The sequence below is a fragment of the Pelodiscus sinensis genome, chromosome 6 (genome assembly GCF_052426305.1).
Source record: "Pelodiscus sinensis isolate ZL-2025 chromosome 6, ASM5242630v1, whole genome shotgun sequence".
Classification (NCBI taxonomy): Eukaryota; Metazoa; Chordata; order Testudines; family Trionychidae; genus Pelodiscus; species Pelodiscus sinensis.
This window is the reverse complement of record NC_143057.1, coordinates 21,433,843-21,455,714: the sequence shown is the minus strand read 5'-3', so window position 1 is coordinate 21,455,714 and position 21,872 is coordinate 21,433,843. Positions and strand designations below refer to the sequence as shown.

Below are 21,872 nucleotides of genomic sequence, written 5' to 3'. Positions count from 1 at the left end.
TGTGTAGTAATCCTTCTGGAAAGTTAAAAATAAAATGTATTTCCTGCCTTGTCATCTCCCTCCTCCCCTCCCCCATTAGTTTGGTAACTAATTGTATAGGGACAGATCCAAAGCCCACTGATGTCTATACAAAGACTTCAATTAATTTCGGGGGGGGGGGGGAGGTTGCTCTTCTTTCTTCTTATTCCTTACAGTACAGCTTTCCAGGCTACGTTGTTTTCACATATGACTTTGATCCTATAATGAGCTTTGTGCCCACTCATTGTCCAATTTACTTTAAGGGTATCCTTGCATGAAGCTAATTTCAGGATAGGTTATTTCATAGATGCTAGCCAGTGCCCCTTCCTGACTACTTATTAGGATGCTCTAAAGAAATCCAAGCATTTATGGGTATCTGATTTAATATCTGATGTGTATAACTGGCTGAATAACCATTCTCAGAGAGTAGTTAATAACAATTTACAGTCATGCTGGAAGGGCATAACAAATCGGGTTCCGCAGGGATCTGTTTTGGGACTAGTTCTGTTTAATCTCTTTATCAGCGATTTAGATGATGGCATAGAGAGTATACTTATTAAGTTTACAGATGATACCAAGCTGTGAGGGGTTGCAACTGCTTTGGAGGATAGGATCATAATTCAAAATGATCGGGACAAACTGAAGAAATGGTCTGAGGTAAATAGAATTAAATTTAATATGGACAAATGCATAGCACTCCACTCAGGAAGGAACAATCTGTTTCACACATATAGAATAGGAAGTGATAGAAATGTAGCTGTGTTAGTCTGGTGTAGCTGAAACAAAAACCAGGACTATGTAGCACTTTAAAGACTAACAAGATGGTTTATTAGGTGATGAGCTTTCGTGGGCCAGACCCACTTCCTCAGATCAAATAGTGGAAGAAAGTTGGCATGACCTTATATACCAAAGGCTACTATAAAAAAAATGAACACATATGAAAAGGACAAATCATACTTCAGAACAGAAGGGAGATGAAGGGGGGAGGTAAATGTCTGTGAGCTAATGATATTAGAGGTGATAATTGGGGAGGCTATCTTTGTAATGGGTAAGATAATTAATGTCTTTGTTTAGACCGAGGCGTAAAGTGTCAAATTTAAGCATGAATGACAGTTCAGAGGATTCTCTTTCAAGTCTGGAGTTAAAAGGTCTTTGAAGAAGGATGCAGGTAATCAAGTTGTTGAAACAATGCCCTTTCTGGTTGAAATGGCAAGAAACTGTTTTTTCTTTGTGATCCTGTCTAACATCTGTTTTGTGGGCATTGATTCTTTGGCGAAGTATCTGAGACGTTTGTCCAATGTACAAAGCAGATGGACACTTTCGGCACATGATAGCATAAATTATATTTCTGGATGAGCAGGAATATGTGTTCTTGATCTTATAACTCAATTGGTTAGGTCCAATAATGGTATCAGCAGAGTGAATATGTGGACAAAGCTGGCAACGGGGTTTGTTGCAAGGGAAGGTTCCAGGGTTGGTATTCGTGTGGTATGTCCTGTGGTTGTTGGTAAGAATCACCTTGAGGTTAGGTGATTGTCTATAGGAGACTCTGGGTCTGTCTCCCAGAGCCTCTCAGAGTTTAGTATCTTGTTCCACTATAGGTTGTAGTTTATTGATAATGTGTTGGACAGGTTTAAGTTGGGGGCTGTAGGTGATAAGTGGTGTTCTATTGTTGGTTTTCTTGGGTCTGTCTTGAAGTAGATGGTTTCTAGGTATTCGTCTGGCTCTTTCAATTTGCTTTTTTATTTCTCTGGGTGGGTAGTTGAGGTTTATAAATGCTTGGTAGAGATCCTGAAGTTTCTGGTCTCTGTCAGTGGGATTAGAGCAGATGCGGTTGTATCGAAGGGCTTGGCTATAGATGATGGTGTGTTCTGGATGGGAGCTGGAGGCATGTAGGTAACTGTATGAGTCAGTGGGTTTTCTGTAGAGAGTGGTGTCTAATTTTCCATTGGTGATTTGTACTGTGGTGTCCAGGAAATGGATCTCTCGTGTAGAATGGTCCAGGCTGAGATTGATAGTGGGGTGTAGGTTGTTAAAATCTCTGTGGAATGTCTCTAGTGTTTCTTGGCCATGCGTCCAGATCATAAAGATGTCATTGATGTAGCATAAGTAGAGAAGCGGTGAAAGGGGACGGGAGCTGAGGAAACATTGTTCTAAGTCAGCCATAAAGATGTTAGCGTACTGTGGGGCCATGCATGTACCCATGGCTGTGCTGCTGATCTGGAGGTATAAGTTGTTCTCAAACTGGAAATAATTGTGGGTGAGAACAAAGTTACATAGGTCTGCTGTCAGATTGGCTGTGGTGTTCTCTGGGATAGTGTTTCTAATTGCTTGTAATCCATCTTCATGTGGGAAGTTGGTGTATAGAGCGTCTACGTCCATGGCGGCAAGAATGGTGTTATCGGGGAGGTTACTGATCTTTTGTAGTTTCCTTAGGAAGTCAGTAGTATCTCAGAGATAGCTGGGGGTGTTGGTTGCATAGATTTTGAGAAGACAGTCTACGTAGCTGGATAAACCAGTAGTGAGCATGCCGATACCTGAGATGATGGGACGTCTGGGGTGTCCAGGTTTATGGATTTTGGGAAGCAGATAAAACAATCCTGGTCGGGGTTCAGAAGGTGTTTCTGTGTGGATTTGTTCCCAAGTAGCTGTAAGGAGGCTTTTAAGGAGACAGTGTAGTTTCTTTTGGTATTCCGAGTTGGGATCAGAGGAGAGAGGTTTGTAAAATGTGGTGTTGGAGAGTTGTCTGGTTGCCTCCTGGTTATAGTCGGCGTTATTCATAATGACCACAGCATCCCCTTTGTCAGCTGGTTTGATTATAATGTCCGGGTTGTTTTTGAGACTCTGGATGGCATAGTGTTCAGCATGGCTGAGATTGTGTGTCGCTTGTTGTCGTTTGTGAATGTCAATCTGTGCGTTGTTGCGGAAGCTTTGTATATAGAAATCCAGATTGTAATTCTGACCATCAGAGGGAGTCCATATAGAATTATTTTTCCTTTGGTGTTGATAGGGGGGATCTCGTAGGTCAGATTGATGTTCGTTGGTGGTTTGGAAATATTCTCGGAGGAGGAGGTGGCAAAAAAAAAAGCCTCAAGGTCACCACAAAATTGTATCCAGTTTGTGGGAGAGGTGGGGCAGAAAGAGAGACCCCAGGATAAGACAGACTCTTCTGCTGGGTTGAGTTTGTAGCTGGAGAAGTTAACTATTATCTGGTGGGTTGAGGTAATTGCTGTTGTAGCCTGTGGTATGGAGCAGCTTAGAAAATTTATTGTCTTTTCTTCGTTGTAGGGTATAGAAGTGTGTATAGTAGATTTCTTGTCTGGTGGATCAAAAGTCTTGTAAGGTGTTAGTCAGTGTGGATGTTTGCCTCACACTATCCAAGAAATTAAGGAACCACCTGATGATGTTTTTCTGTTTCTTGTATAAAATACTTAAGAATGACATCTCTAACTTAGAGAGTCTCATCTCAAGACAGAGTCTCTCACTGTAGTCAGTATAGTATGTTGATCTTAATGGATTGTTCACTTTCAGTCCTTTGGGTATGATGTCCATCTTCTTGCACTTGGATAGAAAGATGAAGTGAGTGTCTAGGAAAGAGTACTGCAGAAAGGTATCTAGGGGTGATAGTGGAGCACAAGCTAAATATGAGTCAATGGTGTGACACTGTTGCAAAAATGCAAACATGATTCTGGGATGCATTAACAGTAGTGTTGTGAGCAAGACCCGAAAAGTCATTCCACCTCTTCACTCTGATTAGGCATCAATTGGGGTATTGTGTCCAGTTCTGGGCATCACATTTCAAGAAAGATGTGGAGAAATTGGAGAAGATCCAGAGAAGAGAAACAAAAATGATTTAAGGTCTAGAAAACATGAGCTGAAGGCTCAAGGAATTGGGCTTGTTTTGTTTGGAAAAGAGGACTGTGATGATAGTGTCAAGAATCTAAAAGAGTGCCATAGAGAGCAGGGGGGAATATTGTTCTCCTTGCCTCTCGTGATAGGACAAGAAGCAATGGACTTAAACTGCAGCGAGGGAAGTTTAGGTTAGACATTAGGAAAAACTTCCTAAGTTACACACTGGAATAAATTGCATAAGGAAGTTATGGAATCTCCATCACTGGAGATATTTAAGAGCAGGTTAGACACACCTGTCATGGACCATTTAGACAATGCTTGGTCCTGCTGTGAGGGCAGGGGATTGGACTTGATGATCTCTCAGGATCCCTTCCAGTCCTAGTATTCTATGATTCTATGAGCTGGCTGTATTTTAAAGAAGCCTTATTGAGGGCACAGGAGCAAACCATCCCAATGTGTGGAAAGAATATCAAATATGGGTGGCAACCAGCTTGGCTTAACAAAGAAATCTTTGGTGATTTTAAACAAAAAGAGGAAGTTAACAATAAGTGGAAACTTGGACAGGTGACAAGAAAGGACTATAAAACATTGCCCAGGCATGCAAGGGTTTAATAAGGAAGTCCAAAGAGCAATTGGAGTTGCAGCTAGCAAGTGATGCGAGGGATAAAAAGGGTTCTACAGGTATATTAACAACAAGTGGTGGTCAAGGAAAGTGAGAAATCCTTACTGGATGGGGAAGACAACCTAGTCATAGAAGATTTGGAAGAAGCTGAATACTCAACACTTTTTTCCCTTTGGTTTTCATAGACAAGGTCAGCTCCCCGACTGCTGCAGTGGGCAGCACAGTGTGAGCAGAGGCTTGGAATCAGAGTGGGTGAAAATTTTGGATACGAGTCAACAGTGTGCCCTTTTTGCTAAGAAGGCTAACTGATGCATTATTAGGAGCGTTGCCAACAGATTGAGGGAAGTGATTATTCTCCTCAATTAGGCACAGGTGAGGCCACATCTGAAGTATTGCATTCACTTCTGAGCCCTCCATTGCCCACAGTGCAGAAAGGATGTGGACAATTTTGAGAGTCCAACAGAGGACAATGGAAATGATTAGGAGACTGAGGGAATGGGGCTTATTTAGTCTTCTGAAGAGAAGAATGAGGGGGGTTTTGATAATTTGATAGCAGCCTCCAACTACCTAAAAGCGAGGGGAGGATAACAAGGAGGGAGCCAGGCTGTTCTCAGTGGTGACAGATGACAGAATGAGGAACAATGATCTTAAGTTACAGTGGGGGATGTCTAGGTTGGATAATAGGAAAAACTATTTCACTGGGAGGTTAGTGAAGCACTGGAATGGATTGCCTAGTGAGGTAGTGGAATCCCTAAAGGTTATCAAGGCCAGGCCTTGATTTAGTTGGGGTTGATCCTGCATGGAACAGGGGATTGGACTAGATGACCTCCTGAGGTCTCTTCCAAACCTAATTTTCTATGATTCCGTGCTCTTTGAATGTTCAGTCAAGAAGTTAAATTGAATTCAGCTCTGATATTTATCATACCCTGATTTTCTTCAGTTTTGTAAAATGATTTCTGGTCCCTAATGTAGTTGAATGTCCCAAGTCAACTTGCTCCCTTTGCTAATGTTGGCAAATATAGTAGCATTAGGTATTGAGTTGCATTTTATTATAGAGAAGTCAAGTTCTGTTCTCTGTACCATTAGTGGAATTATTCCATACCAATCTATTGAACTACTCTGGATTTACACTGTTGTAACTGAGAGCTGATTCTGGCCCTCATTGTGGTGCAGTGGAATGAAGATACAGTTGGGATGGGTTGCATACCCAAGTCAGATTCAGTCTGTACAACACTATTGCTAAGTAAGGTATTAAGAAACTTTGAAATACAGAGCTTATTTTCCTTAATACAGATATTGGGCAGTCTGGTGTATTGTGCTCAAAGTGCCTACTCCCATGCTGGTGTCTCATCATTCAAAATGGAGATAGTCTTGACCACAAAGTTTGAACATAGATCTGAGCTTTACCAAGGCTTTATGTGCCTGGATCTACATTGTTGATTCTAGCTCATGTTCAGTTTTGGTTTAGGAGGATTGTTGCTAGAGCCTCGGTTCTAACATTTCATTTGTTGTGCCCAAACAGTCTGTGTCTAACTGTGTAAAAGTGTTATGTCAGGGATGAATTTGGACCAGTGATACAAAAGGAACACAGTAAGAGAGTTTTTCTCAGTTTGAACTCTGATCATGCAAAACCTGACTGCAATGTGTGCAAAGCCAGAGCTTCTCAGGGCCACGGCGGTGTCATGCTTTTTCCCTGTTAGCTACGTATAAACATGTCGAAATTGTGCACCTTGAGGTTTGGCAAGGTACTTTGCAAAAAGGGATAGATAACTGTGACATTTAGAATTTCCAGGCAACCTCTGCCAAACACTTCCCAGAAAGATATGAAAGACACTGCTGTTCAGTGGTAGCCTTGGAAAGTAAGTTCTCCAGAGACAAGGAGAATATCACGCTGCCTAATATGAGCTGGTGGTAGCTAAACTGCCTTTTCAGCAGAGAACTTGTGCTTGAGATGGCTTGTAAAACTATCAGAGCCTCATTGCCAGCTTTGTTTGCTAACATTGTTATCCCTGATGTCTACAAGAAGGTAATAATTTTGATAAAACGAATCTTACAAGCAATATCCGTCTTTCCTGGGATGGAGTTAATGATGGACTGGAGGCCAGAAAAAGATTTCCCAAGGAAAAAATGCATAACTTTGCAACTGTTGACAGTGAATCTGAGGGAAAATCCAGTTAGAAGTTTTCCTGGACATGGGTTGATGGAAAAGCAATGTCTCTAAAGAGTTTACATGAACGTCTGAGATAATGGAGTTGACATGATGAAAGCTTTTAAAAACCACAATTTGGGATGCTTAATATATACTCTGCTGCTCTGCATGTGGCTGTGTTAGAATAACCCTCCATAGAGAGCTTAGACAGAGTGAACTGGATGCTTATCTAACCTTTAGTCGTCTCCAAACTAGGTAGCATTAACTAAATTAGGCATGATAGTTAAACAATTCATTCAAGAGGTTATAACCTCAGCCTCCACTTTCAATGTGTATTCATAAGCAATATCTAAACAAGCTCTTATGGTCTTTTGTTCAGGAGATCTTAGTGCTGACTCCACTGTGGTAGATTTTCATGAAGGCATAGTCTGATCCTGGAGATATGTAAGGTGCTAACCCTCTCTAAATTAGCATTGACCAAGTTGGCTTTTCTGAAGTAATTCATGTACTTTGACAGCTCCCATAAACAGTGATGTGCTTCATGAGGTTGTGAGAAGCATGAAAGCAAAACTTTTTAAAGAATTCCCTTTGGTCTGCTTCAGCCATGTCTACGTAGTGATAAAATAATTTAGCTGTCTTTCTGGTGTACTGGTTTTAAGTCTATACATTTAGATCACATACAATCCATATCACTGCAATAGCTCTGTCAGCAGAATAAAAAAATAAACAAGCAGAATCTTATGTTCCCTACTCTATCATCTACCATTTATCTGTCCTCTTATATGTGCACTGTCAGAAAATTTTGAGCGGGGATCTCTCTCCAGTATGCATGGTATAGTTCCTAGCACATAAGTCCTGCTCCTTCATTTGGACCCAAGATACTGCCATGACACAAATAACTAGTAGGTCTTTAAAAACCTGAAAATGAGAGAGAATAATTAAGGAGAACCTAGGAGAAGAATGTCTGCTCTAACAAAGTAGCCAGTTTTAAATACACATTGTGGAGGGAGTTGTTAACAAACCTATGGGAAATACTGGTCAGCTTACTGTGGTAAAAGTCTAAGAAGAGATATATGATCAGGCTGGGATACCATAAAAATATCAGAGAACGGTCTGATTTGTATAGAGGATATTTTTAAACAAAATTTGGAAAACACGCATTACGAGTGTGCAATTTTGCTGTGCTATGGGATGCCAGGGGGGTGTAGAGGAGTTTCATACATACAAAATGGGAAATGACTATTTAGGAAAGAGTATTGTGGAAAGAGATCTAGGGGTCATAGTGGATCACAAGCTAAATATGAGTCAATGGTTGATACTATTGCAAAAAGAGCAATCATCATTTTGGGACATCATAGCGGGAATGTTGTGCTGATTAGGCCTCAACTGTACTGTGTCCGGTTCTGGGCACCACATTTCAGAAAAGATATGGACAAATTGGGAAGGTCCGGAGAAGAGTAACAAAATGAATAAAACATGACTTATGAGGGAAGATTGAAATATTGGGAGGCTACGTCTACACTGGCCCCTTTTCCGAAAGGGGCATGCTAATTTGACAGGTCGTAATAGGGAAATCCGTGGGGGATTTAAATATCCCCCGCGGCATTTAAGTAAAAATGTCCGCCGCTTTTTTCCGGCTTTTAGAAAAGCCGGAAAAGAGCGTCTACACTGGCCCCGATCCTCCGGAAAAAAGCCCTTTTCCGGAGGATCTCTTATTCCTTATTTAAAGTAGGAATAAGAGATCCTCCGGAAAAGGGCTTTTTTCCGGAGGATCGGGGCCAGTGTAGACACTCTTTTCCGGCTTTTCTAAAAGCCGGAAAAAAGCGGCGGACATTTTTATTTAAATGCCGCGGGGATATTTAAATCCCCCGCGGATTTCCCTATTACGACCTGTAAAATTAGCATGCCCCTTTCGGAAAAGGGGCCAGTGTAGACGTAGCCGGATTGTTTAGTCTGGAAAAGAGAAGACTGAGAGGGGGTGTGATGATAGCTTTCAAGTACCTAAAAGGTTGTTACAAGGAGAAATAATTCCCTATTTTGATTTATTAGGATTCCTGATAGTGGACAAGAAATTTCACAATAGGTCAAGACTGCTCTGTCAAAGCATAGCAGTAAATCTATGAATTATCTTGATAGGCTGTTGAGCGTGTTATTACACTGCAAATATTTCATTCCACATAAAGATGTTATATACCATAGAACTTCTTTCTGTATTCATCACTGGTTCAAGTGCTATTCTTTAGTGTGTGTCTCTCACCCCACTCCCCCTTGTATTTCTTGCTTTATCTCTGTTTCTTGTTTAGTTATTCTCTCCTTCAGATGAGAAGTTTTAATCTGATGGGTTTTTTTGTTTTGTTTTCTAGTAGATTTAGATGACATCTTGTGGGAATATTAACAAAACACAACAGAAATATCTGGGCTAGATTTTCACCTTTGCCAACATATGCTTGGGAAGCTGGTCATGGCTCTTTGATTCTCAAGCTGTTCTGGCCTGACTCTGCTGTAAATCCATGCAAATTTATGACTGCTAGCTATTGTCAGGGACCATTTACAAGCAAGGAATTACCATATGGGAGTTCCACTCTGCCTTCTCCTCACCTTGAGAGATCCTGAGCTTACAGTTAGGTGGAAGTAAACACAGAAACCAATTCTATTGGCTTTATGCTGTTCTCATACTAGGGGAATTCTCAGCTGTTGGTCTGCAATCAGATTATTTTCCATTTGTGCTACCCAGCTAATTCAAAAGGGACTGAGAATCTTGTTCTGTATTTTATACTCTCTCTGTGTGAGTTTCTGTCTTTTGCTTCACTACATACACAAGCAGTCAAGCATTAGCAGATTTATCCTGACATCTGAGTTCACTTTTTAAGATGCCAGAGGGTTATCTTAGAACTTCACTGTATTATTTTTGGCAGAATATTAGGGCATGAAAACAGGCATAATTTGTTGACTAGTTCAAAGAGCAGAAGCAGTAACTTTAAATATTTTAAAAGAAAAACATGCTAATTACATAATGATCAATATAGATTACAAGTGTTTATATTCGCTCCTATCTCCATCTTGTAGATGGGTTTGAAGTTGCATAGAGAGTTTTATAAACATGGGAAGATATACTAGCTATGACTAGTTCTAACTAAATTGAAAACCTTGCCTGAAATATCATGATTACTGGTATAATAAGACCTCATCTGTGAATCTATGAAATATTTTGAACAGCAAGCTACATATAATTTTACAATATATATGTATCTGTAATCAAGTCAGGCTATCAAACTCCAAAATTCTTAATGTGTGTGTAGTATCTCAGAGTTTGATAGCTTGGACTTCTACAAAGTCAAAGATATAATTCCATCATCTGGGTTGCCAAAAACTGTTGGATTAATAAATGTTGGAATAGAAATCTTTCATGATGATGGTGATAAATTACTCATGAAAAACTAATATATGGCATGACTGATGGCAAAACTCCCACTGGCAACTCAAGAGTTACAGATCCAGCATATAAAAATCCTCCGAGAAAGGAGTCCTATTTAAAATGTCATCATTACAATGTTGGCAAAGGAAAGGGGAGAGAGAGCATGTTGTGGTCTGAAACACAGGACCTAGAAGTAAAAGGTCAGCTTCCTCAACTGTACAGTTGGACAAGTGTTTCAAGGGCATCAAGTGAAAAAACGAAAACCTGAACTGCTGAGGAAGATAAAGGGCTTCTAGACACATCAGACAAGCATTAGTCATCAGGATAATAACCACCTTGGTACTTCTGGCTACAGATCCTTTCAAACCAGTGCAGGAGACATAATAGACATTAGGAAGCCACCTGCACTAGAAAGTCTCTGTGTAAATCAGTTTCCTCGTTCTGCTGTGTGGCACGCCGATATTTAAGCACTATAAAAAATCTCAGATCACGGCTCCATGCCAGATCCTGCAGATAAAAGGCACTTGTCTGCTTCTATATTTCGGGATATAACACTGTCTGTAGCATTTGTGAGACATGTAAAATATTCCCTTTTCTTGTCTCATCTAAACATTAGTAATAGCATTTAAAATGTGAAGGCTGTACACATTTACTTAATATGTCTAACTTTGTTCGGAGAAAGGAAGACACAAATTATAAGAGTGCTTCATATGCCCTATTTAACTGAATTTCCTCCTATGGGGGAAATTGTATGATCACTTTAAGATCCCTGATTGGAAAAGTACTTGCTTAAGATTTCTACTGAAATGCCTAATTGGGCAGCTGTAGCACCATATATACATAATTAAACTCTCAATACAAACTCATCTTCTCCAGACTTGTTGAAAATCATCCATATCCACTGGTCGTGCTGTGTGAACCAGCACACAACTGTATATCTGTACAAGGACAGGTTCAACCGCTATAGTCTGGACTTCCTTAGTCCAGCAGCATCTGTGGAACGGCATTTCCATGGGTGTTCCTGGGCTGGAGCACTTGCTGGTAAAGGGTAGGTCCTGCACTCAGCAGCTCCCTTCTCCCAGAGTGCTGCAAATAGCTCATTTGTGGCACTTAATCTCAGGATGAGAGGGGCAGGAGCAGGGAAGGAGGATCCTTGTGAGAAGAATCAGCATGGCTGCAGAGTCCTGCAACCAGGGGCCATGGCTGGCAACAGGGTCCAGGAACACAGCGTGGCAGCAGTTCCGGGGCTGACAATGGGGCTTCGCAGCCATCCTGCCTCTTCCCCCAAGTACCCTCTCTTCCCCATCACTGCACAGTCAATACTGGCCCGTCTGCTGCCGCCAGGGTATAGCCATGCAGCCAGTGGCAGCAGAAGGCTAGCATTGACCTCACCTGGTCCAGCAGATTCCCTGTTTCGGGATTGGTCAGGTCCGGAGGGTGCTGGATCAGGAAGGTACATCCTGAAATGCACGCAGACCTAGAACAGTCTGTCCTTGAATGCCTGGTAAGTCTGCTTTGTAAAGGCAAGCAGAACATCAAGGATATGAATATTATGTGACCAGTGGTCAGTGTCCCAACAAGGTAGTCAAAGTTGTTGCATGACTTATATTTCTAGTTTTCAGCATTTCAATGTCTACTGAGAGAAGAGGAACTGTGGCCAAATATTTAAGTAACTTATCATCGTTTCCCCTGCCTTCTGTTAGTCTCACTTTATAAAACATTCTCAATCTTCAGGAACAGTTAACAAGCCTGCATCTGACCTTGCATATCATAGTACTCTATAGTCCTATTAAACATTTAACAAGACTTACAAAAATTGCATGCAGGTGGATCATGGTAAGAGTCCTTTAATATTCAGTATGTTTTGCTTTGTAAAACATTGGGTATTTGAATATTTGTCATTCATTCACTCACCACTTGCTCTACCCTAGATCAGTCAAGGATCTGTTACAGGTACAACGGTGCTGTTTTCCTTGCTGAATGCATACATCCGCAATAAAGAGGAGAGAAGAGTGGAATCTTCAAGCCTAGGCTATAGGGTATCCTCTGTTTTGAGGTGGCCTCCTTGCTTTTAAAGTGAAATGGGGATGTCAGTTTCTTGTAGTTGATTTTGAAAGCTCTACAGAAGAACATATAACAACCCTTCCATTACATTTTTAAAATGAAGATTGCAATGCTTAGGATGGGTGGGCAGGGAAGGAGAGAATCATACCGCCATTGAAACAGTTGCTTTTGATAAACACAAACTGTGTGTTCAATTTGTAAATGCTGCAGTTTATAGCTTGCCTTCATTAATAGAGCTAAACACAAACTATCCTACTGGTGTTGGCAAATCATTGCAAATCCCTGTTAGTTTTCATTCTGTAACATTCTAATACAGTCAGTCCCCGGGTTACATGGATCCGACTTATATCGGATCCCTACTTACAAACGGGGTGAGGCAACCCCGCACTAGCTGCTTTTCCCCCTATCAGACCAGGGAGAGACAAAGCTAGCGTCCCACCCAGCAGACCAGGGAGACGTGGAGCAGCTTTTCTCAGCAGACACCTCAGCTTGAGAATAAAGGACTGAGGGAAGTGAGGTGTGGGAGAATAAAACTGAGCTCTGGAGAAATGTTTGGCTAGAGTTTCCCCTACAATATGTACCAGTTCCGACTTACATACAAATTCAACTTAAGAACAAACCTACAGTCCCTATCTTGTACGTAACCCGGGGACTGCCTGTACATAGTGTGCATAGCTTTCCTCTTTCTGGTTTTCTGAAAATGATGATTATCTGCAGCAGAGTAACAGTACCATTACAGGACTTCCCTAAGATTTATGTTGAATTGCTCTTTGTTTACAACAGCAGCATAGCTATTTTGATGTGGGTGGAGAGGAGGTGCAGGAAATAGTCATAACTTGTGTTATACTAGTGTCTGTGTAGCGAATAATGTGAACCTACATTGTATATATTGGTTATAAGTCTGATTTAAACATTCACATAATCATGACACACTCCTGTGATTATAAATCTTTTGGAGTTTGGATTAGGAGGGCAGTATTGCATAGCAGGTAGATCACTGAGCTAAGATTCAATGACATGGGTTGTATTTTCTAGTTCTAACATTGCCCAAAAGACACCCAGCAAGTCAAATCACTTCACCACTCTGTGCCTCAGTTTGCCTACCTGTAAAATAGGGGTAACATGTAAAGCATGTTGAGTTCTACTCATAAAACAGGGCTATAAAGGAGCCGGGTATTGCATGCAACAGTAATTATTTTGTCCCAAACAATTCACAATATTGTGTCTCTTTTTAAGTGTTTCTGTTGATGGGCCTGAAGCTAAGAAACAGGATAGGGAGTCAGTAGACATGAGTTTTTTGCTCTTGCTTGAGTCATACTGAGGAACTATAGGTGAAATGTTTACAGACCAAACTACATTCAATTCTAGGGTGCCTGTCAAGAGGCTAGTAGTTGTTCAACACTTAAAATCAGACCTTAGGTATGTCAGTTTGGGACCCAGAACTTGACACTCAGCATCAATAGCTAGTTCTGAAAATACAGGCCATTACTCTGTCTATGCCTCATTTATTTTTAATTCTGTGAAATGAGGACAGCAATATTTGCTGACCTGTTAGAGGTGGTGTGAAGCTAAATTATTGTATGTAAGGGTTTTGGGATCCTCTGTTGTAAAGTACCATAGAGTCAAGTACTATTTAAAAATTAGGATGAAATCACTATTTAAATATGAAGTATTGATTTTAGTCCTTGGAAACATCTGTATAATATGCAGCTCTCTAGGACAGTTTTCTTGATGGGTTTTTTTTCTGCTAGATTCTTTAATTAGGATACACGTTTGGTATGCCTGGCTGTTCACAAAAATCAGTATTTTGGGATTTTGAGGTTGTATTGTATTGGAAAGAGACATTTTTAATAGGCTAATTAAAAGAAGATTTAAACAAGTAAAATCACGAATAAGTAATGTGAGAACACACAAACAGTAGTCTTATTGATTTTTTTTTTTACTCAAACATCAATTGGAATGCAGTATTTTATATTTCATGTGAGGATTTTAAGCATTTACAGACACTGAGTTAATACACATATGTGTAAGTTAGGAAAGTATTATCCCTATTTTTCAGCCAGAGCATCTGAAACGTATGGAAATACCCAAAGTTAAACAGGAAGTCTATGGTAGAACCAGGAAACAAATATCAGAGCTTGAACATTTCAGCTGATGACAATCAGGTGTGACTCTACCTACACTGGTGTGCCACCCTCTAACTGTCCATATTAATCTTGCTGACGTGCATGATTTATTAGTGCACCTGAATTTGCTCCTGTTTTCAATGCAGCATAGATCAAAATGTACTAACGAATTATTTACCCTTCTTTAAATTAGGAGTGTTTGGGAGTATTCTTTGAATTAGAATGGATTAAAGCACAGTTCATGTGTATTATCAGGGTCCACACAGACAGTATGCAGGATAGATTCACACCTGAGTTGGATGTAAACTAAATGTTCATGTAGACAAGCCATAATTCTCCCGATTTCCCAGTCAAGTACTTTCAACATGAGATTTTTTATTTAGCTAGTTAGCCACTATAACTTCTATTATCTGTCTAAAAATTCCATCTGCTAAATGCATTAGAAGTGGTATATTTAATACAAAGTGAAGTCAGGACTCGAGCTCATAGCTGTTCCTAAGTTTAATAGGATATGGTTCCCACGCACCTCCATAGGCTTTACAAAGGAGCCTGCACTCTCCCAAGACTCAATGAAGGATTTCCTTCTTGAAGACTCAAAGGTCCCCAGGAACAGGGGAATGGATCTCTGAACAACAAATCTCTCACGCAGTCCATTCTCTGTACAGACCTCTTGAAGTGCGTAGCAAGCAGGTCCTGTTCCTGCCATGTTGGGGTAAGTCTGGATGGTCATAGGGCTGATTGAGTCTGTCTATTCCTTCCCCTCAACTTGGGGAGGATGGGTTTTTTTGAGGAGAGATCTTCTCATGAGCCTTACAATGGTCACTGTGAATGTTAAAAGGCTCTCTGGGTTCACTGTCCCACCCCTCCCCAGCAGATTTAGATTCATTAGGGGTTAGGGGTTGTCAGATGGTTTCAACAAAAATACCAGACACACTTGGCATTACATCACAATCTACGTTACATCTTATTTAGAAAATACCGGACACTTATATTTTCTTGTTTATATTTTTTCAATTTATTTCCCGAACAGAAAGCTCAAATACTGGAGTGTCTGGTTCAAAACCAGACACCTGGCAACCCTATTAGGGGTCAACCCTGTGCCTTAGGCAGTTCATTAGGGGGCCACTCCTGAACCCTTGTCACCATGGACCTATAGGCGTTTTGGCTTCTGTTGGGAGGCTGTTGAGCTTTCTCTGGTTGGAAGCCAACTAAAGCCAGCAGGAAATTGAAGGGCCCCAAACATTCTGTGCCTCCTGGAGAAGGCACAGACCTGTTAAAGTTCATGGTGGGCCTGAAGCATCTAGACTACTAAGCTGTGCCTGCAGCCTTAGTCTTGCCATTAATTAAGGGGTAATATATACCACATGTTAGTGTTGAGTTTTTCTGTGGAACTTGAAGATACTCAAATGAAATATTCTAGATCAGTGAAAATGACTTTTTTTTTAAACCAATGCTAATAATTTAACTAAAAGTAGCATCTGAATTCCCAATACTGGCTTGCCTTGCTGATGCTCATGCACTTGGACATCATGAAGTCCTACACCCAAGTGCTTCTTGTCCAATTGCTACAGCTTCCTCATTGGAGTTAGTGCAGCTGCCCACCAGGATAGTCTAGCCAGGACCACTGGGCCACCAACAGAAAAGGGAGTTGCCAAAGTAAATGTTTTCCAGCTAGACTCATACCTAATGAAATGGACAATTTTTTTTTCAAACTGTTACTTTAGCGTTTAGTTTTTCTTCAAGGTTTGTAATGAAAATATTTCATGATCTGTTGACATATTCATATGGTGAATTTCAAAAGGGAGATTTTGTTTACAAAATGGATTTGGCAACAAGCTGGAATATCTGGGAAGTAGAACAAGCCTGCTGACAGGAAAAATTAGGGATGAATCATAACTGACCATTATGCAGTTGAGTCGCTTTTTAAACTGATCAGTGGGCCTGGGTGTGGCATTGACTAGAGTGGAAAAATGGGAAGGCCAGCAAATGTGTGTTTATGGTGGAGACTGTGGAGATAAAGAGGAATTTGCATTGGTGGTGGATCTGACAGGCACAGCTAATTGCAAACTAACCTTGTGGTTGATTATGCATAGCCCAAATGAGTGTTTTCCAAGAAATAACTTCTGGAGGAAATAAAAATCCTAAATCTTTTCAAGTGGTCACTTTTAAAAATGGTCTCCCTTGTGCAGAATTACTCTTCCTTACCATCTCATTTTGTGTTCTCTTACCACACTTAATTACAGTAAAACTCCAATAGTCCGGCATCCAATTGGATGGCACTCCCAATAGTCTGGCATCAAAATGGCAAGAGCTAGTGAGTGAGCTTCAGCAAAAAATGAGTCACAAGGCAGCAGCAGCTGAACCAAGCAAAACCGAACGGGACCAATTCAGTCTGCCACTGGCATTGTGTGATGCTGGACAGTGCTTGTGCTACAATAAAAAGCATTTAAAACACTTTATATAGAGTGCGTATGTGTAAATAAAACCATCTTATAGTACCTCCTGATAGTCTGGCATATCTGATAATCCGGCACCATCTAGGTCCCAAAAGTTCCGGATTACAGGCAGTCCCCGAGTTACGCGAATCCGACTTACGTCGGATCCGCACTTACAAACGGGGCTTTCTTGCCCCTGAGCTCGCAGGCAGTGGGAATGCCTAGAGCGCAGCGGTCCCGCCACCTCGACCTCCGGGGCGAAAAAAGCTGCCCGGGTGCCCCTGGTCTGCTGGGGATCGTCTCCAGCAGACCAGGGACACGTGGAGCAAAGCCGGGGAGGTGGAGGGGTCCCGCGTCTCTGAGGCTTTGCTCTGGCAAAGCCTCAGAGGCGCGGGACTCCGCCACCGCTGCCGCTTTGCTCCCGGTGCCTCTGGTCTGCTGGGGACCGTCTCCCAGCAGATCAGATGGTCCCCAGCAGACCATAGGCACTGGGAGCAAAGCGGCAGCGGCGGCGAGGTGCCGCGCCTCTGAGGGTTTGCTCAGAGGCGCGGCACCCCGCTGCCACTGCCGCTTTGCTCCCGGTGCCTCTGGTCTGCTGGGGACTGTCTCCAGCAGACCAGGGACACTGGGAGCAAAGCCAGGGAGGCGGAGGGGTCCCGCGCCTCTGAGGCTTTGCCAGAGAAAACCCTCAGAGGCGCGGCACCCCGCCGCTGCTGCGGCTTTGCTCCCCGTGTCCCTGGTCTGCTGGGAGGCGGGGCGCAGCTAGTGCCCCCCCCAGCAGACCAGGGAGATGGGGAGCAAAGCCCCGGGCCTGTGGTAGAGCAGGTGGGGCGCTGCCGGTTGGTCCCGCAGCACTGCTCCTTGGTGCTACTGGACCAACCCGGTAGCACCCCAGCTGCTCTGCCCCAGGCGTCCCCAAGTCAGCCGCTGCTGAAACTGACCAGTGGCTGACTACAGGAAGCCCCTGCCCCGGGCTTCCTGGAATCAGCCGCTGATCAGTTTCAGCAGCGGCTGAATCTGGATGCCAGTTCCGACTTACATACAGATTCAACTTAAGAACAAACCTACAGTCCCTATCTTGTACATAACCCGGGGACTGCCTGTATCAGAAATCTACTGTACTTGGTAAATGAGTTAATATTCTGTAATACATGCAAAAGCTCATGCTTTCTCTCACTTCTCTGAGAAATAAATATGGCATAGAAGATAGTATTTGAGTTGGAGGACATGATCGTGAGCAGGTCTGGTTCTCCAGTGGGCATGTGCCTACTTAAAACTGCATTAACAGCTTTATTTTTTGTGGAAAACATGCAGGTCAGCTTTAGGTAGGGAAGTGCTGAAGATGCTTGTCATGAGGCGTACAGAGTGTAAAGTTTGCCCTGATTATGAGTGCCCTCAGTGTAGAGGCATCACTCTATGAGGATTAACCCTAGTATTTTAAGTGAACATTGCATGTTGTAACATACATGATATGCCTTAAAACAGTACTAATCCCACAACAAACAGAAACATCTCACATAGGCAGTTAGCTTGCAAATCCAATCCTTGTTGTATTATGGTATGTTCCTGCTAATCACTGCTTTGACTGCACACATGCATTGTAGTATCATGCAGTGTGTAACACCTTTAAATGTGCATTAAGGTGTAACTTTTTAAAACGATGTTTTGAACAAATCAAACAATGTTGTGTGTGTGACACAATTATCACATTAATATTTTAGTTTCAATGGATCTGAGGTCATTCTAATTCTAACACTAGGATGAAAGATTTTTTTTTCTGGTTTTCCAGGAGTCAGAGTAAAATAGTTTCTAGGGCTTCTCCCCTGACTATTCCGAACACCTACCTAATGGTTGCCTGACACTTTCCTGGCTCTGTAGAGGCCTGACTGTCTCCTCTTGGCTCGACTAGACCTTCTTGTTGCTCCACACTTATCTCATAACATTGGGAGACCACATTTTTTTTTGTTTTGAACTTTTACTGGATCCTTGTGTCTGGGATGCTGGATTGTCTGGTGTAGGGGAGGGGGCACAGTTCCTCCAGGGGGTTGTATAGCATGTTGTAAAACTCTCAAAGCAACACGAAAGAAGAAATGGAACAAACTTTTAGTGATCCAGAGAACACAGCTCAATAGGATTTAGTTAAATTATGCCAAATGTACCAAAATGATCATGGAATTTTTCCAGACACTTGAAATGTTTAGAAAGTATAGATGGATTTGTACATAATCCCATTTAGATCAGTGGGAAGGCCCCTTAAATGAGATGGCAGCTGAGACAGTAAATTTCCTTCCAGACATTAGAAGCCAAATCTGTGAATTTGGGACTACTGTCAGGTTGTGCACTAGAGACAAGCCATAAATGCCCTGTGACACATTACCCATTCTCCTTATAAATACTTTGAGGTGGCACTGATATCTCTACTTTTGAATGCCAACTTTCTAAATTATGCATGTTGTATGTACAGGCAGTCCCCGGGTTACGTACAAGATAGGGACTATAGGTTTGTTCTTAAGTTGAATTTGTATGTAAGTCGGAACTGGCTCCAGATTCAGCTGCTGCCACTGAAACTGACCAGGGGCTGACTACAGGAAGCCGGAGGCAGAGTTGCTCTGCCCCCAGCTTCCTGGAATCAGCCTGATCAGTTTCAACAGCTGCTGAATCTGGAGCCTGGGACAGAACAGCTGGGGCGCTGCCCGGTAAGTTCCCACAGTACCAACCCGGCAGCACCCCAGCTGCTCTACCCGAGGCGTCCCGCAACAAAAGCCTGGTCTGCTGGCGGGGGGCGCACTCGTTTGCCTGGGAGCAAAGCCGCCCAGGCAGCGGGACCCCCGCCGCCTGGGCGGCTTTGCTCCTGTCCCCCTGGTCTGCTGGGGGGGTCCAGCAAAGCCGCTGGACCCTCCCAGCAGACCAGGGACACCCGAGAAAAGCCGCCGCCTGGGCGGCTTTGCTCGTTTGCCCGGGGACTGCCTGTACAAGATAACCCCCCCCCCCAGCAGACCAGGGGGACAGGAGCAAAGCTGCCCAGGCGGTGGGGGTCCCGCTGCCTGGGCGGCTTTGCTCCCGGGCAAACGAGCAAAGCCGCCCAGGCGGCAGCTTTGCTTGGGTGTCCCTGGTCTGCTGGGGGGGTCCAGCGGCTTTGCTGGACCCCCCCAGCAGACCAGAGGGAACGGGAGAAGCTTTTCACACCCCGGAGGACACGGGCGGCGACCCGCTGCCCGTGAGCTCCGGGGCGAGAAAAGCCCCGTTTGTAAGTGCGGATCCGACATAAGTCGGATCCGCGTAAGTCAGGGACTGCCTGTATATATCAGTGTTGGGATTGTACCATTTTTTCCAATTCAGATTTTAAATGCATTGGAGCATGGATCTTTTTTATTCTGTGTTTTTAACCAGTGTGAGATGCAATTTGGTCCCAATAAAGAATGCTATTAATGGGCTCATTTAAATTCAGACAGCTTATAAATTAATTTGCTAAATCTACAGGTATTTGTATAGGTAATTCCACACACAAAATTATCCCATGGGTAAAATTCACCACCTGCTATATAGTAAGCTCCTTGTAGTGCAATTTAAAGCTAAACAACCTGTCATCATGGCCATCAGAGGACATCAATATGTGGGAAAGATGGATGCCATGTAACACACGAGCTGGAATGTGTTCATGGGTATATTGGCTGATAGAAATATAATACAGGTTGGACCTCTCTAATCTGGAACTTTAGGGACCTGACTGCTGCCAAACCAGAGTATTTGCAGGACCATGGGAGGTCAGTATTGTCTAGCAACATGAACACCACTTCCTCTGCTTTGAAAGCTCTTAGAAAGCTTTTAGGGGTCAATTAGAGCTAACAGGACAGAACACTGAGTTCCAGGGCTGGTAAACAAACTTTATAGGACCCTGGGAAACTTAGCCATACCCATGGTAAGTGGGTATCCAGCTCACTAAAATCATGCTGGACCATGGAGGTTGCAGGACCAGTGTGTGCCGGACTAGAGAGATTCAACATGTACATTGGTTTGCTCTATAGCTATACATAGTGGCTTTTCATTTGACATTGGGACCCGTACTATTCAATATCTTCATCAATGATGTAGATATTGGGATAGAGAGTACGCTTATTAAGTTTGCAGATGATACCAAACTGGGTGGGGTTGCGACTTCTTTGGAGGATAGGGACATAATTCAAAATGACCTTAGCAAGTTAGAGAAATGGTCAGAGGTAAACAGGATGAGGTTTAATAAAGAGAAATGCAAAGTGCTCCACTTAGGAAGGAACAATCAGTTCTATACATACAAGATGGGAAGCGACTGTCTAGGAAGGAGCATGGCGGAAAGGGATCTAGGGGTCATAGTGGACCACAAGTTGAATATGAGTCAACAGTGTGATGCTGTTGCAAAAAAAGCAAATATCATTCTAGGTTGTATCAACAGGTGTGTTGTAAGCAAAACTCGTGAAGTCATTCTGCCGCTCTACTCTGCACTAGTTAGGCCTCAGCTGGAGTACTGTGTCCAGTTCTGGGCGCCACATTTCAAGAAAGATGTGGAGAAATTGGAAAGGGTACAGAGAAGAGCAACAAGAATGATTAAAGGTTTAGAGAACATGACCTATGAAGCCAGGCTTCATGAACTGGGCTTGTTTAGTTTGGAAAAAAGAAGATTAAGGGGGGACATGATAGCGGTTTTCAAATATCTAAAAGGGTGTCACAAGGAGGAAGGAGAAAATTTGTTCCTCTTGGTTTCTGAGGACAGGACAAGGAGTAATGGGCTTAAAGTGCAGCAGGGGAGGTTTAGATTGGACATTAGGAAAAAATTCCTAACTGTCAGGGTGGTCAAATATTGGAATAAATTGCCAAGGGAGGTGGTGGAATCTCCCTCTCTGGAGATATTTAAGAACAGGTTAGATAGACATCTGTCAGGGATGGTGTAGGTGGAGCTTGGTCCTGCCTTGAGGGCGGGGGGCTGGACTCGATGACCTCTCGAGGTCCCTTCCAGTCCTATGATTCTATGATCTCACACCAAAGAACATATTCTTGGTAAACTAACTGGAACTGATTTCACAGGATGTGGGAAAGTAGTAACCTAGTGTGAGGCAATTTAGAGCTTTGATAAATAATAAACCTCTTCAGTTGTATCCAATAGCAAAGTGTCAAGCAGAGTAAAGTGTCAAGCACTGGTGTAGCATTGTCATTAGTC

At 42.7% G+C, this 21,872-nt stretch overlaps 1 protein-coding gene and 1 pseudogene across 11 annotated transcripts in view; one reads left to right on the top strand and one right to left on the bottom strand.

Moving 5' to 3' along the window:
- Nucleotides 1–21,872, top strand: part of ADAMTSL1 (ADAMTS like 1) — a 708,340-nt gene that overhangs the window by 110,294 nt on the left and 576,174 nt on the right. The gene's annotated exons all lie outside the window — the stretch shown is intronic.
- Nucleotides 1,591–2,814, bottom strand: LOC149524127 (uncharacterized; annotated as a pseudogene).